At 40.4% G+C, this 18,168-nt stretch overlaps 1 long non-coding RNA gene across 1 annotated transcript; it reads left to right on the plus strand.

Moving 5' to 3' along the window:
* The first annotated feature begins 1,726 nt into the window (after window positions 1-1,726).
* LOC121556045 lies at window positions 1,727-6,513 on the plus strand. Its single transcript, XR_005998068.2, has 3 exons — window positions 1,727-1,959; window positions 2,494-2,537; window positions 6,476-6,513. It is a non-coding gene; the product is annotated as an uncharacterized LOC121556045 (long non-coding RNA).
* Window positions 6,514-18,168: the final 11,655 nt, after the last annotated feature.

The following is an 18,168-nucleotide window of genomic DNA, read 5'->3' on the forward strand; positions in this document are numbered from 1 at the left end:
AAACTGAGTTTAAATGTATTTGGCTAAGGTGTATGTAAACTTCCGACTTCAACTGCAAATAAGTTTTTTTTTTGTTGTGCTGGCGATGGCTGCAGGATGAAGTTGGTGAAGAGCAACTGCAAAAACGTGCATTCGACTTCAGTCCAAACTTCATGACCTCTGATCAAATTATTTTTGTAAAGTTCATGCAGTTGACTTGGAGGCGCAAGTCATAAAATGTTTATCCCCATAATGTAACACACTTTGAAAGGCGGTGACCAACGATGGTCTGCGACTTGACAAAAGCGATCCGCTCGAACGTGCCCAATCATATCAGATTTAGGACTTCCCAGTTTCCCATTTCCCAGGAGCATGTGAAGCCAGCATATGGACATTTCTGTACAAAGGTTTTAGAGGACTATAGAGCCCCACAGTGGAGGTGTCATAATACCCATAAAACCTAGCGGTCAAACAGGGAAATGGTTCCAATCGTTTTTCCGCCATTCATTTTTCCCATAGGGAATTTTAGAAACACTTAAAATAATGGCTGTGTTTTGTGTAGGCTTACCCTGGCGTGAAGTTTTGAAAAACATGTAAATCTCTCTCAGACAAGGTGACTTTTATCAATATATTAATCTCTCTTTACTCTCAGATTCAAAAATGCTAATTAGCATCAAAGTAGACATCATGCAAAACTACAAATCCCTGCAAGCTCTTGCACATCATCTCTAGCTGACACCTTTGCTAACAGATATTGTGTCAATTTAAAAACTTGCACAAGACAGTTCACAGAATTGTCAATGTAAAGACATTTTGCAAATGTATTAATGACTAGCATTAGATAGTTAATCCAGAGATTCTTACCTTTGCCTCGATTCGGCAGTCTTGTCAAGATCATCATTACATTTGTAGTTCTTTATGATATCCAAATTAGCAGCTAAATAGCATTTCATTTTTGGGGGGGTAAATACAGGCGCATATATTGATAAAAGTAATCTTGTCCTAGAGAGATTTATACGGTTACCAAAACGTCACACCAGGGTAAGTCTACACGAAACACAACCCTTATTTTAAGTGTTTCTAAAATCCCCTATGGGAAAAATGAATGGTAGAAAAACGATTGGAACCATTTCCTTGTTTGACCGCTAGGTTTTATGGGTATTATGACTCATACTGTGGTACTCTATTCCTGAGTCATTGAACCATGTGAAATGATTGGTTGAGGGTAGTCACGTTGATGATGTAGGTGTCAGACCGAGGCGCACCTTTGGGTGGATTCGATTATGCTGAGTTGCCGGGCACCAAACAAAGGCCCATCAGGCGAGATCGTAGAGGGAGGAGCGCCCTTCTGAAATTGAACAGTAATCTGTGCCACTCAGTCATTTTGTCAACAAGGCAGCTTGGCGCATCGTCCAGAAACATACAACATCTCTTTTCCATAAAATAAATATTTGCATTTTCGAACTATTTTTCATTGGGAAGGCACATAAAACGTTTTTATCAAAAGAAATCACTTTTGCATGGGAAAACACAGAATCCTACTAATTACACACGTGCTTAATTACGTCACTTTTGTTTTGAGCCGATTTCGCCTTGGGCTTTGAACGGGGCACCTGGCTCACGCCCGGGAGGCTGCCCGGTTCCAAATAGAATGCAATCAACTTTCAGCCGATGCAAAACACGCCTACACGGGTGCCCGGGCGAGATTAATCGAACCCCCTCAATGTTCCACGAGCATCCGGAAGAACTGCCTATGAACGCACACTTTGGATGCGACACAACTATGCCGGTTAGCCAAACCTAAATTACGGTGCACATCAATTACGTATTGCTGTAATACTGGAGCTTTTTTATGAATGGAGTGAATTACATTCTTTGAGAAAAAGCGTATAATTTGCTCGCTTAATTAGGCTACTCAGAGAGAACGACGTCATTGAACAAGCAGTGATTGCTTATAAAGGCAGAAAAACGAAATGAATGGTAAGTGCCGCAACTTGAGGATCATTATCCTTAGCAATCTGGCATAGAGTTAAATAATGTGTTTGATCACAGTTTTCAATGACGTATGATTGTCTTTGTGTTGTAACTAAATGATTGCTGCCTTCAGATTGTATGCTTTTAGATCTTGTCCAGGACCCGTTGGAAATGATCTGTGTATATTTTGGGACATATCATTGAATATCGTGTGTGTGTGCGAAAATGCAGGTCTGGCTTGAGAGAAATGTTCCATTTTTAACTGAACAATTTACAGTAGTTGTTTTGCATGTTTCTGTGACTATTATTCAAAGGATTAATGAAAACATATAATTCCAACAGGACAATCTTTACAGACCTTCCTAGTGAAAAATAATGTAATGCACTGTATTCTATTACCTATAACACCTCGAGTTCATTGGTGGTTACATTTTATAGTCACTTTCAACTTGATTTTATGTGTCACCCTGGTTGCTACACTGCTTCTGGAAAGAATAGTTAACTCTAGGCTCATTTACAGTATATGTATTTTATTCACAGAATAGAGACAATTTGCTACAGCATACCTACGTCTTTTATTTAAGGTAAGACTAAGTCTATTGTCTCTTTTGTACTGTCTAACATGTCATGTTTTGCCGTGGAATACAGAAACGTGAAGTCACCTGCCTTCGGTTTGGGTTGACATGTTGGATTTATGGCTGTGAGATTCCATTAAAAGCTTGCACAGCTGTTGCAGTTTTGCTACAAAAGCTCTCATTATAACAACCGATGGTAAGATTTAATCTTGATATTCAGACTGACAACTGGGTTACAGTGTGTCTACTCAATATAGACTGGTTATTAAATAGGAAAAACTTGAGTCAGGATGGAAGGGTTAGACAAGGTACAGCTTCTGATATGAATACGAAATTAATGCAAACACATTGTAGCATCTATGATGTGCATTTTGGCTGTTATTTAGTCAGGATCATTATGAGATGACAATAAGACGATATAAGGTAATCAATACATGCTTCAATGTTTCAAAATGTACAACATATGAGATACATGGAGTTTTCCAATGGCTTTTGATGCTGTGACACACCCAATGGCTTACATTATAGGGCCTTGTAGATAATGGCTGAAAAGTCCTCGATGGTGGATATGCATTTATTTTATTCAACAGACACTATACAGGCTTTACCGAGCAGTAGTATACTGAGTGCCATTTTAGAAAAAGAAAAACATAGTCTTAGTGGATTGTGAATTTAGTTTTTAGGTATAATTGCAAGGCTGATTATTCAATGCCTTATCAAAATGGGTTAGATAGCAAAGGTCATGTAATTGGATGTCAGCGTTGGCAGCATGCTGTGCCAGTGAAGTGGTGGGTTGGAATATGGCAGCGTTTCTCGTTATCCAGCTATACCCTCTTTGTTGTGCCTCAACTATTCTCTTTTGCCAAACAGGAAGGAGCCACTGAGACAGCTCTGTGCAGCATACACACACACACAAACACAAACTCATTCCAGCAAAGTGATTGAGATCTGTGAGGCAAGAGTGGGGCTCCACCTCTTATCTTGGCAATTATTTTTTTCCTCCCTGATCCATTTGTTTGTCTATCCAATCCGTCAGCAGCCTGTCCTCACAAGAATATGACTTAATTAGTACCTGTCTTGTGACATAAAGTGAGGGGGAAAAAGTATTTGATCACCTGCTGATTTTGTACGTTTGCCCACTGACAAAGACATGATCAGTCTATAATTTTAATGGTAGGTTTATTTGAACAGTGAGAGACAGAATAACAACAAAAAAATCCAGAAAAACGCAAAATGTTATAAATTGATTTGCATTTTAATGAGGGAAATAAGTATTTGACCCCTCTGCAAAACATGACTTAGTACTTGGTGGCAAAACCCTTGTTGGCAATGACAGAGGTCAGACGTTTCTTGTAGTTGGTCACCAGGTTTGCACACATCTCAGGAGGGATTTTGTCCCAGATCTTCTCGTCATCGTCATTAAGGTTTCGAGCATTACGTTTGACAACTCGAACCTTCAGCTCCCTCCACATATTTTCTATGGGATTAAGGTCTGGAGACTGGCTAGGCCACTCCAGGACCTTAATGTGCTTCTTCTTGAGCCACTCCTTTGTTGCCTTGGCCGTGTGTTTTGGGTCATTGTCATGCTGGAATACCCATCCACGACCCATTTTCAATGCCCTGGCTGAGGGAAGGAGGTTCTCACTCAAGATTTGACGGTACATGGCCCCGTCCATCGTCCCTTTGATGCGGTGAAGTTGTCCTGGCCCCTTAGCAGAAAAACATCCCCAAAGCATAATGTTTCCACCTCCATGTTTGACGGTGGGGATGGTGTTCTTGGGGTCATAGGTAGCATTCCTCCTCCTCCAAACACGGCGAGTTGAGTTGATGCCAAAGAGCTCGATTTTGGTCTCATCTGACCACAACACTTTCACCCAGTTCTCCTCTGAATCATTCAGATGTTCATTGGCAAACTTCAGACGGGCCTGTATATGTGTTTTCTTGAGCAGGGGGACCTTGCGGGCGCTGCAGGATTTCAGTCCTTCACGGCGTAGTGTGTTACCAATTGTTTTCTTGGTGACTATGGTCCCATCTGCCTTGAGATCATTGACAAGATCCTCCCGTGTAGTTCTGGGCTGATTCCTCACCGTTCTCATGATCATTGCAACTCCACGAGGTGAGATCTTGCATGGAGCCCCAGGCCGAGGGAGATTGACAGTTCTTTTGTGTTTTTTCCATTTGCGAATAATCGCACCAACTGTTGTCACCTTCTCACCAAGCTGCTTGGCGATGGTCTTGTAGCCCATTCCAGCCTTGTGTAGGTCTACAATCTTGTCCCTGACATCCTTGGAGAGCTCCTTGGTCTTGGCCATGGTGGAGAGTTTGGAATCTGATTGATTGATTGCTTCTGTGGACAGGTGTCTTTTATACAGGTAACAAACTGAGATTAGGAGCACTCCCTTTAAGAGTGTGCTCCTAATCTCAGCTCGTTACCTGTATAAAAGACACCTGTCCACAGAAGCAATCAATCAATCAGATTCCAAACTCTCCACCAATACTTATTTCCCTCATTAAAATGCAAATCAATTTATAACATTTTTGACATGCATTTTTCTGGATTGTTTTGTTGTTATTCTGTCTCTCACTGTTCAAATAAACCTACCATTAAAATTATAGACTGATCATTTCTTTGTCAGTAGGCAAACGTACAAAATCAGCAGAGGATCAAATACTTTTTTCCCTCACTGTAGTTAAAGATGCACTTTTGTATAAGTGGTGCTCACGAGCCAAAAGTGGTCCCCATTTTATGGGTACTACGTCATCAAATTGTGTACTACGTAATCCATTTTGTATGATATGTTATGTCCTGCAAATATTATATATATGCACTACCATTCAAAAGTTTGGGGTCACTTAGAAATGTCCTTGTTTTCGAAAGAAAATCATTTTTTTTGTCCATTCAAATTGATCAGAAATACAGTGTTGACATTGTTAATGTTGTAAATGGCTATTGTAGCTGGAAATGGCTGATTTTTAATGGAATATCTACATAGGCGTACAGAGGCCCATCATCAGCAACCATCAGTCCTGTGTTCCAATGACACGTTGTGTTTGCTAATCCAAGTTTATCATTTTAAAAGGCTAATCATTAGAAAACCCTTTTGCAATTATGTTAGCACAGCTGAAAACTGTTGTGCTGATTTAAAGAAGCAATAAAACTGGCCTTCTTGAGACTAGTTGAGTGTCTGGAGCATCTGCAATTGTGGGTTTGATTACAGGCTCAAAATGGCCAGAAACAAATAACTTTCTTCTGAAACTCGTCGGTCTATTCTTGTTCTGAGAAATGAAGGCTATTCCATGCGAGAAATTGCCAAGAAACTGAAGATCTCGTACAATGCTGTGTACTACACCCTTCACAGAACAGCGCAAACTGGCTCTAACCAGAATAGAAAGAAGAGTGGGAGGCTCCGGTGCACAACTGAGCAAGACAACAAATACATTAGTGTCTAGTTTGAGAAACAGGTGCCTCACAGGTCCTCAACTGGCAGCTTCATTAAATAGTACCCGCAAAACCCCAGTCTCAACGTCAACAGTGAAGAGGTGACTCCGGGATGCTGACCTTCTAGGCGGAGTTGCAAAGAAAAAGCCATATCTCAGACTGGCCAATAAAAATAAAATATTAAGATGGGCAGTCTGAGATATGGCTTTTTCTTTACAACTCTGGACATTAGAGCGGTGGAAATCTGTCCTTTGGTCTGATGAGTCCAAATTTGAGATTTTGGGTTCCAACCACCGTGTCTTTGTGAGACGCAGGGTAAGTGAACGGATGATCTCCGCATGTGTGGTTCCCACCATGAATATGGAGGAGGAGGTGTGATGGTCACACTGTCTGTGATTTATTTAGAATTCAAGGCACACTTAACCAGCATGTCTACCACAGCATTCTGCAGCGATATGCCATCCCATCTGGTTTGGGCTTAGTGGGACTATCATTTGTTTTTCAACAGGACAATGACCCAACACACCTCCAGGCTGTGTAAGGGCTATTTGACCAAGAAGGAGAGTGATGGAGTGCTGTATCAGATGACCTGGCCTCAACAATCACCCAACCTCAACCCAATTGAGATGGTTTTGGATGAGTTGGACTGCAGAGTGAAGGAAAAGCAGCTAACAAGTGCTCAGCAAATGTGGGAACTGCTTCAAGACTGTTAGAAAAGCATTCCAGGTGAAGCTGGTTGAGAGAATGCCAAGAGTGTGCAAAGCTGTCATCAAGTCAAAGGGTGGCTACTATAACATATATTTTAATTTGTTTAACACAACAATTAAGCTTTTTTTAATCAATCTTAGATACATATTGATATGATGATATTCTTATTTTCTCACCTTTTAATGTCTCAGAACTAATGTTCACCCCTCTTGAAATTGGAAGACCACGTCAATCTATTCTATAGACTTGCTATGCTGTATATGCCAGTATTGAATTAAAGGCCAAATGCAACCATTTTTATCTCAATATCAAATAATTTCTGGGTAACATATATGTACCTTACTGTGAAAAATAGCTTCTTAGCAAAGAGCAATTTCTCAAGCAATAATTTTTCTAGGACTGTCTGGGAGTTGTATGAGTGGCGAGGGGAAAACTGAAAACTAGCTGTTATTGGCAGACAGAGAGGTTTGGAACACTCTTTCTTATTGGTCTATTAACTAATTTACCGCCTGTTGATGTTGTTGTGTCGAGTAAACGTTGCTAATTATGCTGTGAAACCAAGGAGTCCGCTTATACTGTACTTTGATTATAAGTTTTATTTATATCACAAGATTTCAGCATAAGTTTACAGACGTCTGCAGCATCTGGAGAACAGTGTCCCAAAATAATATGTCTGTTCTGATCTTCTTTGTCTCAAACCAGTACTTATAATCTTTACCAGGATATGGGTGGTTTCCCATACTGACCAATCACCTGTCTCCACACAACAGACTTCCTCTGTTCTATGGGGTGTCCCTCTAAAACTGCTCCCCCTAAAACTGAATAAACATCCTCTCAGGTTCCACTTTGAAAACATTAGCAAAGTCATAATTCCTCAGACACTACAATGTCACCAGGCAGGGCAAAACTCCATCCTAACAAAACAGGCAGAAGTTTTCAGCTGGTCTTTTCAAATAGCTCTAACACTAAAAGGGCATTATCATCATTTTCACAATTTCACAGTATTGCACTGGGCCTTTAAGCACACAGCACAAATATCAACTCATAAACAGAATAATTGCATCTTTTGATATGACTAGTCCTTGAGTGTCTTTGGTCTGGCTATGTACAGGTTTGCTGGGTTTTTCAGGCTCCCATGAGATGTTGCCATGACATCAATGTGGAATGTGCTTTCTCTCTCCAGGTTATTATGGGTTGACTTGAAATGTGTTTTCCTTTTATCTTGATGAGCTTGAAGTGATGGTTCTATTTGGAAACAACAAATGACTAGGACCTGACATGAACAGTTAGTTACCAGTGGTGTAAAATATTTAAGGAAAAATACTTTAAAGTACTACTTAAGTAGTTTTTTGGGGTATCTGTACTTTTTATATTTTTGACAACTTTTACTTCAATACATTACTAAAAAAAAATGTTGTTTTTACTCCATACATTTTCCCTGACACCCAAAAGTACTTGTTACATTTTGAATGCTTAGCAGGACAGTAAAATTGTCAAATTCACGCACTTATCAAGAGAACATCCCTGGTCATCCCTACTGCCTCTGATCTGGCAGACTCACTAAACACACATGCGTCGTTTGTAAATGATGTCTGCGTGTCGGAGTGTGCCCCTAGCTATCCGTAGATTTAAAAAAAAATAGGAAAAAAAGAAAATGGTGCTATCTGGTTTGCTTAATATAAGGAATTTGAAATTATTTATACTTTTACTTTGATACTTAAGTATATTTAAAACCAAATACTTTTTGACTTTTACTCAAGTAGTATTTTACTGGGGGACTTTCTCTTTCACTTGAGTCATTTTCTATTAAGTTATCTTTACTTTTACTCAAGTATGTCAATTGGGTACTTTTTCCAGCACTGTTAGTTACTGGAGCCCACAAATACAGTGGGGAAAAAAGTATTTAGTCAGCCACCAATTGTGCAAGTTCTCCCACTTAAAAAGATGAGAGAGGCCTGTAATTTTCATCATAGGTACACGTCAACTATGACAGACAAATTGAGAAAAGAAATCCAAAGCATGATGTTTCCACCCCCATGCTTTACAGTAGGTATGGTGTTCTTTGGATGCAACTCAGCATTCTTTGTCCTCCAAACACGACGAGTTGAGTTTTAACCAAAAAGTTATATTTTGGTTTCATCTGACCATATGACATTCTCCCAATCCTCTTCTGGATCATCCAAATGCACTCTAGCAAACTTCAGACGGGCCTGGACATGTACTGGCTTAAGCAGGGGGACACGTCTGGCACTGCAGGATTTGAGTCCCTGGCGGCGTAGTGTGTTACTGATGGTAGGCTTTGTTACTTTGGTCCCAGCTCTCTGCAGGTCATTCACTAGGTCCCCCCGTGTGGTTCTGGGATTTTTGCTCACCGTTCTTGTGATCATTTTGACCCCACGGGGTGAGATCTTGCGTGGAGCCCCAGATCGAGGGAGATTATCAGTGGTCTTGTATGTCTTCCATTTCCTAATAATTGCTCCCACAGTTGATTTCTTCAAACCAAGCTGCTTACCTATTGCAGATTCAGTCTTCCCAGCCTGGTGCAGGTCTACAATTTTGTTTCTGGTGTCCTTTGACAGCTCTTTGGTCTTGGCCATAGTGGAGTTTGGAGTGTGACTGTTTGGGGTTGTGGACAGGTGTCTTTTATACTGATAACAAGTTCAAACAGGTGCCATTTAATACAGGTAACGAGTGGAGGACAGAGGAGCCTCTTAAAGAAGAAGTTACAGGTCTGTGAGAGCCAGAAATCTTGCTTGTTTGTAGGTGACCAAATACTTATTTTCCACCATAATTTGCAAATAAATGCATTAAAAATCCTATAATGTGATTTTCTGGATTTTTCTTTCTCAATTTGTCTGTCATAGTTGACGTGTACCTATGATGAAAATTACAGGCCTCTCTCATCTTTTTAAGTGGGAGAACTTGCACAATTGGTGGCTGACTAAATACTTTTTTCCCCCACTGTATCTATTTTGATGTACACTCATTGGTAATGGGCCTGCACACCTTTCAAGGCATTTTTTCATTTAGATGTGAATTTTGATCAACGATTTGTTTTGATTCAGAGGGAAATCAAGAGCACCTCTTTTCCCATTCTGGGCATGTCATCTTTCTCAGAATACATTCTCAACAAATGATTTCCATCGTGCTGCTCGTTATGCCTGCCATCACTATGGCAGCCAGTTTTAATGTGGGGGAAAACTCTTTGATGAAATGACTACCATTGTGGTATATGTTTTTATTTTGTCAGATCATTAGTCAGAGAAGTTGCAATACTGTAAACAAAATATTCCTCAGATACAGTATGAATCAGTAAGTGTTGATTTAGTATAACCACAGAACTAGAATGAGAATCATTTTATTTTAATAACTACATGAGAAACTGTCATGTTACATATTTCTTCATATTTTTGCATTCCACTACATTAAACATAATGTACTGTATTTGATGTTGATTTACAGTAAATATTCAGTAAATTACTAAGTTTGTCTGATGATGATCCTATTTCTATCTCTGAGACGGCTTGCAGGAGTCCGTATCCATTAGGACCAAGTTAGTTAATTAGGCTAAATTTATCCTTTGAAATGTGAGAGCTGCATATAGCTTTTAGCCTACAAAGGTACCTTCAAACATGTTTTCATTTGGTGTATTTAGATTATTTACACTACAAATAAAACATGATATCTCCATGTTGATATCTTTATTTCTTGCACTCTGATTTCAGATAGACAGAATATAATTATATTTCCACTGTCTACGTACAAGTACTGCATGACCCGCTTCATGAATTTTCCCAGATAACAGAGCTAATGTTTTACATATGAAAATGCTTGAAGATTATTATTATTATTATATATAAATAATAAGGATGTCTGCTAACATGGACCAACACCCCCTCGGCTCCCTCCGCATGTAAGAGAGATGAAAGCATCTTCGTCTCTGTGAGGTGCCTTGGCAGCTCTGTCTCTGCCAGAGCTTGGGCTTCTGTGAACTTTTAGGTGGCATGGGAAAATGCAGTCATAAATAAAATATGCTTTTATTAATAATTCAGCTGAGCATTGTGATTGACAGCTAGGGTGAAAGTACCTGATTATGCCTCCACAGTGCATGACTTGAATTACACCAAAACATGCCCAAGTTTGAATGTGTTGTTAAAAAGTTAAGCCCCTATCAGCTGTATGTTGACTAATTATGGCAGACAATGGTTCAATTATGTTGTCAGATTAATTATTTTGATGTTCCTTGCAAGCATCAAACCAAGACCAGCATTATTACAGCTTTTGTATTTTAGTGAGTGTAGTGACTTTATGAATCCATGTTATGAAAGACAATATGTAAATCATAAAATTGCTTTTTTTAGATTATATACCAACTGCCTTTGAAAATAACCAGACAAAAAACCAACCCTTATTGGGTGCACACAATATAATATGTTATTCTATTTCCCTGTCATTGAAATGTAATGACATTCCCATAAGACCCCCTTAGAAACTAATATTATTGGCAGTTGTATGTTAATTGTCGATGTTATGAAATGGAACAGAGCAGCCCAGTTTGATATAATGGTACCCCAAACAACCTAATGCTTGGTATAAGATATCCCAGTCATCCCTGGACCTGCGGTGATCATAGAGGGCGCTGGTGTTTCCTCTATTGTTCTGTGAGGAGGAGCAGATAGATCAATGGTCCCTGTGCTAGCTGCAGCAGGCAGGCAGCTCCCTCCCTCCGTGTACAGAGTGCTGAGCAGTGGGCTGGTCTGACTCCCTCCATTCCTTTCGTGTGTGGAGCTGTCTACAGCCTCAGGCAACAGCAAGTTAACAAATGTACAGAGCGCATGCATAAAGCGATTTGCATAAATCTGTAGATGTACTACATTTCCTTGAATGGATTCCTTTGTGTTTAATTGGTGCCTTGTGCATGTGACTTTCCAATTGTCAATGAGCTGCCTCAACATCAATACCATATTGGACTGTGTTGTTCTCCTTTTGATTTAATTTGACCATGAGCTTATCATGTATAAGTAATATGTAGATAGATTATGTTATTGATAGTTGAGAAACATTGAGTGTTTGAATATGACTGGGCCCTCTCCACCACAGCTTATTTATTGTGATGAGACAGAGCGGTCATAGTTGTATTTTAGAAATGCATAGAATGTGATTTTATGTGTAGATTGATGTTTTGGTAATGTATTGTGCTAATGTCTCATAGTATTGTTTGCTGTGTCTGAAAACATCATTCTGCTGCACATTATGATTTTTCTCAATATAATCAAAGTTTTTATCCATACCACTTTGATTGAAACCATCCTGTAGCCTACATTGACTTGTTTTGTGGGGTATGTGGGCTTGACCAAGTTTCCCCTAGGGACACAGGGATGAAAATTACATTGAGCATTCTGTTATTCTTGAACACGTGATTATCTGACAGAGAGAGAGACTTCCCTTTTGACCCTGTTTACCAAACATATTCCTCCGTGGCATTTTCATGTATAATTTAGGAGGCTCGCCACCCTCTAAACAGTGCCATTGAATGTGGAATACATCAGCGTTGTGTTTATGTTCTCTCCGCCACATGCTCTGTTGCAGGAATCCTCCGTCGACATCATCTGTAGATATATAATCAGCCAGGCCTCAGCTCCTCCTCAGGGAGCCCAGCTGAGACCCGGCCTGCCACTCAAGGTTGCTGTTTATGGCCGCGTCTGACACCAGTGATTTATGAGGTTAAGCCTAACCTCAGACTTCTAACATGGCAGAGGATCTTTAAATCAAATTTTAATGTTATTGGTCGCTTACACATATTTTACAGATGTTATTGCGGGTGGAGCAAAATGCTTATGTTTCTAGCTCCAACAGTGCAGTGATACCTAACAATACACGCAAATCCCTCCCAAAAAATAAAGGAATATTAGAACGAGCAATGTCAGAGTCCGGAATATATATGTATATGATGGTGTGTACAGACATTATGGACAGTGTATTAATAGAAAAGGTGTGTACAGCAGTAGTTATATAGGATGAGCCTTGACTAGAATACAGTATACTGTGCCTTCGGAAAGTATTCAGACCCCTTGACTTTTTCCACATTTTGTTATGTTACAGCCTTATTCTAAAATTGATTAAATTGTTTTTTCCCCTCATCAATCTACACACAATACCCCATAATGACAAAGAAAAAACATATTTTTCTAATTTATAAAAAAAATTAAACGGATATCACATTTACATAAGTATTCAGACCCTTTACTCAGTACTTTGTTTGAAGCACCTTTGGCAGTGATTACAGCATCGAGTCTTCTTGGGTATGACGCTACAAGCTTGGCACACCTGTATTTTTGGGATTTTCTCCCATTCTTCTCTGCAGATCCTCTCAAGCTCTGTCAGGTTGGGTGGGGAGCGTTGCTGCACAGCTATTTTCAGGTCTCTCCAGAGATGTTAGATCGGGTTCAAGTCCGGGCTCTGGCTTTGCCACTCAAGGACATTCAGAGACTTGTCCCGAAGACACTCCTGCGTTGTCTTGGCTGTGTACTTAGGGTCGTTGTCCTGTTGGAAGGTGAACCTTCGCCCCAGTCTGAGATCCTGAGCGCTCCGGAGCAGGTTTTCATCAAGGATCTCTCTGTACTTTGCTCCGTTCATCTTTGCCTCGATCCTGACTAGTCTCCCAGTCCTTGCCGTTGAAATACATCTCCGCAGCATGATGCTGCCACCACCATGCTTCACCGTAGGGATGGTGTCAGGTTTCCTCCAGACGTGATGCTTGGCATTCAGGCCAAAGAGTTCAATCTTGGTTTCATCAGACCAGAGAATCTTGTTTCTCATGGTCTGAGAGTCTTTAGGTGCCTTTTGGCAAACTCCAAGCGGGCTGTCATGTGCCTTTTACTGAGGAGTGGCTTCCGTCTGGCCACTCTACCATAAAGGCCTGATTGGTGGAGTGCTGCAGATATATGGTTGTCCTTCTGGAAGGTTCTCCCATCTCCACAGAGGAACTCTAGAGCTCTATCAGAGTGACCATCAGGTTCTTGGTCACCTCCCTGACCAGGCACTTCTCCCCCGATTGCTCAGTTTGTCCGGGCGGCCAGCTCTAGGAAGAGTCTTGGTGGTTCCAAACTTCTTCCATTTAAGAATGATGGAGGCCACTGTGTTCTTGGGGACCTTCAATGCTGCAGAAATGTTTTGGTACTCTTCCCCAGATCTGTGCCTCGACACAATCCTGTCTCGGAGCTCTACAGACAATTCCTTCGACCTCATGGCTTGGTTTTTGCTCTGACATGCACTGTCAACTGTGGGACCTTATATAGACAGGTGTCTGCCTTTCCAAATAATGTACAATCAATTGAATTTACCACAGGTGGACTCCAATCAAGTTTTAGAAACCTCTCAAGGACGATCAATGGAAACAGGATGCACCTGCGCTCAATTTCGAGTCTCATAGCAAACGGGCTGTATATTTATGTACATTTCTGTTTTTAATACATTTGTAAACATTTCTGAAAACATAATTCCACTACGACATTATGGGGTATTTTGTGTAGGCCAGTGACTCCTAAATAAGTTCAGGAGTAAACATTTGCTTAACAAGTCACATAATAAGTTGCATGGACTAACTCTGTGTGAAATAATAGTGTTTAACATGATATTTGAATGACGACCTCGTCTCTGGACCCCACACATACAATTATCTGTAAGGTCCCTCAGTCGAGCAGTACATTTCAAACACAGATTCAACCACAAAGACCAGGGAGGTTTTCCAATGACTCTCAAAGAAGGGCACCTATTGGTAGATGGATAAAGATGTTTTTTAAAGCAGACGTTGTCCCCTTGAGCATGGTGCAGTTATTAATTATATCAATACACCCAGTCACTACAAAGATACAGGTGTTCTTCCTAACTCAGTTGTCAGAGAGGAAGAAAACCGCTCAGGGATTTCACCATGAGGCCAATGGTGACTTTAAAACATTTACAGAGTTTAATGGCTGTGATAGGAGAAAACTGAGGATGGATCAACAACATTGTAGTTACTCCACAATACTAACCTAATTGACAGAGTGAAAAGAAGGACGCCTGTACAGAATACAAATATTCCAAAACATGCATCCTGTTTGCAATAAGGCGCTAAAGTAAAACTACAAAAATGTGGCAAAGAAATTAACTTTATGTCCTGAATCCAAAGCATTATGTTTTGGGCAAATCCAATACATCACATCACAGTACCACATGGTGGTGGCTACATCATGTTATGGGTATGCTTGTCATCTGCAAGGACTAGGGAGATTTTTTGGAAAACAATTAATGGAATAGTGCTAAGCACAGGCAAAACCTGGTTCAGTCTGCCTTCCAACAGACACTGGGAGACAAATTCTTCTTTCAGCAGGACAATAACCTAAAACACACAAGGCCAAATATACACTGGAGTTGCTTACCAAGATGACATTGAATGTTCCTGAGTGGCCTTGTTACAGTTTTGAGTTAAATCAGCTTGAATATATATGCAAGACTTGAAAATGGCTGTCTAGCAATGATCAACAACCAACTTGACAGAGCTTGAACAATTTACAAATAATAATGTGCAAATGTTGTACAATCCAGGTGTGCAAAGCTCTTAGAGACCTACCCAGAAAGACTCACAGCTGTAATCGCTGCCAAAGGTGATTCTAACATGTATTGACTCAGGGGTGAGAATACTTATGTAAATGAGATATTTCTGTATATAAATTTGCTAACATTTCTAAAAACATGTTTTCACATTTTCATAAAATGTAATCCATTATGAATTCAGGTTGTAACATAACAAAATGTCGAATAAGTCAAGGGGTGTGAATACTTTCTGAAGGCACTTTACATATGAAGTGGGTAAAACAGAATGCAAACATTATTAAAGTGACCAGTGTTCAATGACTATGTACATAGGGCAGCAGTCTCTAAGGTGCAGGGTTGAGTACCGGGTGATAGCCGGCTAGTAACAGTGACTAAAGTTCAGGGTACTGTGCAGAGGCCAGCTAGTGGTGACTATTTAACAGTCTTTAGTGGTTTAGGGCTCTTCTTGTTCTTCGCTGTGCAATCTCATCGCATGAATTTAATAGCCCCAGTCACCCAGACAGTCTGGCTATTGGCACACTGTTTCTCTCACTTCAACAAAAATCTGCCTAGCCATCTGGGTTGTATGGATGTTTGCACTGTGCTGCATGATATTTAAAACACTAGCACTTTGGAATGAGATGAGCCATATTGAGTGTTGGCTAAGGCTGGCAAGGTCCTCAGGCTTCAGAGAGAGCGAGAGACAACGTTATGTCCCAAATGGCACCCTATTCCCAATGGGCCCTGTCAAAAGTAGTGCACTGTGTAGGAAATAGGGTGCCATTTGGGATGTAGGCTGTGGTGTCTAAAGTCTACCCAGCTTTCCCTCTCTAGCTTCACAATAATCAGGAATACCCTGCCTCCTCCCTGCACCAATGTCTCTTATGCAACAGCATCACTGCTGCACTGTCAAGGGATCTACAGAGACTGTGCATATGATTTTCAATAGATTAAGTGTCAGAGTAAAATCTGAAATAAAGACTTCTGCTAATGATGCTTCTTCAGCCCTTGTTTAGTAGAAAATGTTCAGCAAGACACACAAGGTGTGTAGGTAGACTAAAGACCGTATGCAGGATAAGACATATTCATCAGATATGATCTCAGTGTCCACACAATGTCTGCTTCTCTAAGATGAAGATAACTACACTGGAATGCCTATTTGAACCTGTGTTTATGATGAACAATAGGACTCTTGGACAGCAGAATTAGTTATTCACCAATGCATAAGATACAGTAAATATGTTAGTTTTTGGATATCTATTTCTAAATGTTTCTTCTATTTTATTTCCTATTTTCTAGTGTCATGTCTTCACTGAGCATTCTGGGTTGGACACTTCATTAGCATATGACCTCAATATAACTGCACAGCTTGGCCACACATACTGTATTATTAAGATTGATTGATTCCCAATGTTTCGTAGGTTTATTTTCATGCCTTCTGTCACAAACTTGCTTCATATAAATCAAAAAGCCACTTGCAAGTCAGACAAAATATAGGTCAATAGCAGTGGTGCAATGGAATTGTGTGTAACAAAATGCCATCTCTCCAGCTTATGTTTTTCTTTTTTATGTAATAAAGCTAAATATGTGATAGTGTGTCCCCTATATCCCCAATTTTATATATATAATGTAGATGTGTACACGCTTAGAGAAAAGGGTTACAAAAGGGTTCTTCGGCTATACCCATAGGAGAACCCTTTTTGGTTCCAGGTAGAACTATTTTGGGTTCCATGTAGAACCATGGCCGCTGGAAGAATTTTTAAATTGGGGGTGCATCTATAATTGCATTTGTGTGGTGGTATACAGTTGAGCAGGATTTCCACACATTGGCCATTTTTTGTGTGTAGGTTCTGTAAAAAAAAAAAAGCCTTTTATAAACGCATGTCATGCAATTCTACATCATTTACATGATAGAAGACATTAGCTGAATATTTTTTTATACCACACAAATGACTGAAATGAGTGGCTACTCTCACAGTGACAAACTGAGAGCAATAAAAATCACTTGGTCTTGAATGCGAACAATAGCCCAGGCCAATGAAGAGACACACAGATTGTACAGGGATGTAGCTCAGTTGATAGAGCATGGCGTTTGCAACGCCAGGGTTGTGGGTTCGATTCCCACGGGGGGCCAGTATAAAAAAAATATGTATTCACTAACTGTAAGTCGCTCTGGATAAGAGCGTCTGCTAAATGACTAAAATGTAAATGTAAAAAAAATACAATATTATGAGGAAAATACACTCACCGGCCAGTTTAATAGGTACACCATTCACGAAAATGGATCGTTCCTACAGACAGTGAGTCACGTGGCCGTGGCTTGCTATATAAAGCAGGCAGACAAGCATCAAGGCATTCAGTTACTATTCGATTTAACGTTAGAATGGGCAAAACAAGTGACCTAAGTGACTTTGAGCGTGTATGATTGTCGGTGCCAGGCGTGCCAGATCCTGTATCTCAGAAACGACTGGCCTCCTGGGCTTTTCACGCACGACAGTGTCTAGGGTTTGCCTAGAATGGTGCGACAAACATAAAACATCCAGTCAGCGGCAGTCCTGTGGGCAAAAACAGCTCGTTGATAGGAGAGGTCGAAGGAGAATGGCAAGAATCGTGCAAGCTAATAGGTGGGCTGGGCCACAAACAGACAAATAACGGCGCAGTAAAACAGTGGTGTGCAGAACGGCATCTCGGAACACACTACTTGTTGATCCTTGTCACGAATGAGCTATTGCAGCAGATGACCCCACTGGGTTCCACTCCATTCAGCTAAACACAAGAAGAAGATGCGTGGGGAGGTGAAGGGAATCAAAGGACTGTGCATCCATAGCCTATCTTATTGGCACCAGTGTAGAGTATCGTCCATGTCCCCGGTGAGTGCGCTGTGCGCATGTTCTCTCTTTATCATTGGGTCAGTGGCAG

The sequence above is a fragment of the Coregonus clupeaformis genome, chromosome 4 (genome assembly GCF_020615455.1).
Source record: "Coregonus clupeaformis isolate EN_2021a chromosome 4, ASM2061545v1, whole genome shotgun sequence".
Classification (NCBI taxonomy): Eukaryota; Metazoa; Chordata; class Actinopteri; order Salmoniformes; family Salmonidae; genus Coregonus; species Coregonus clupeaformis.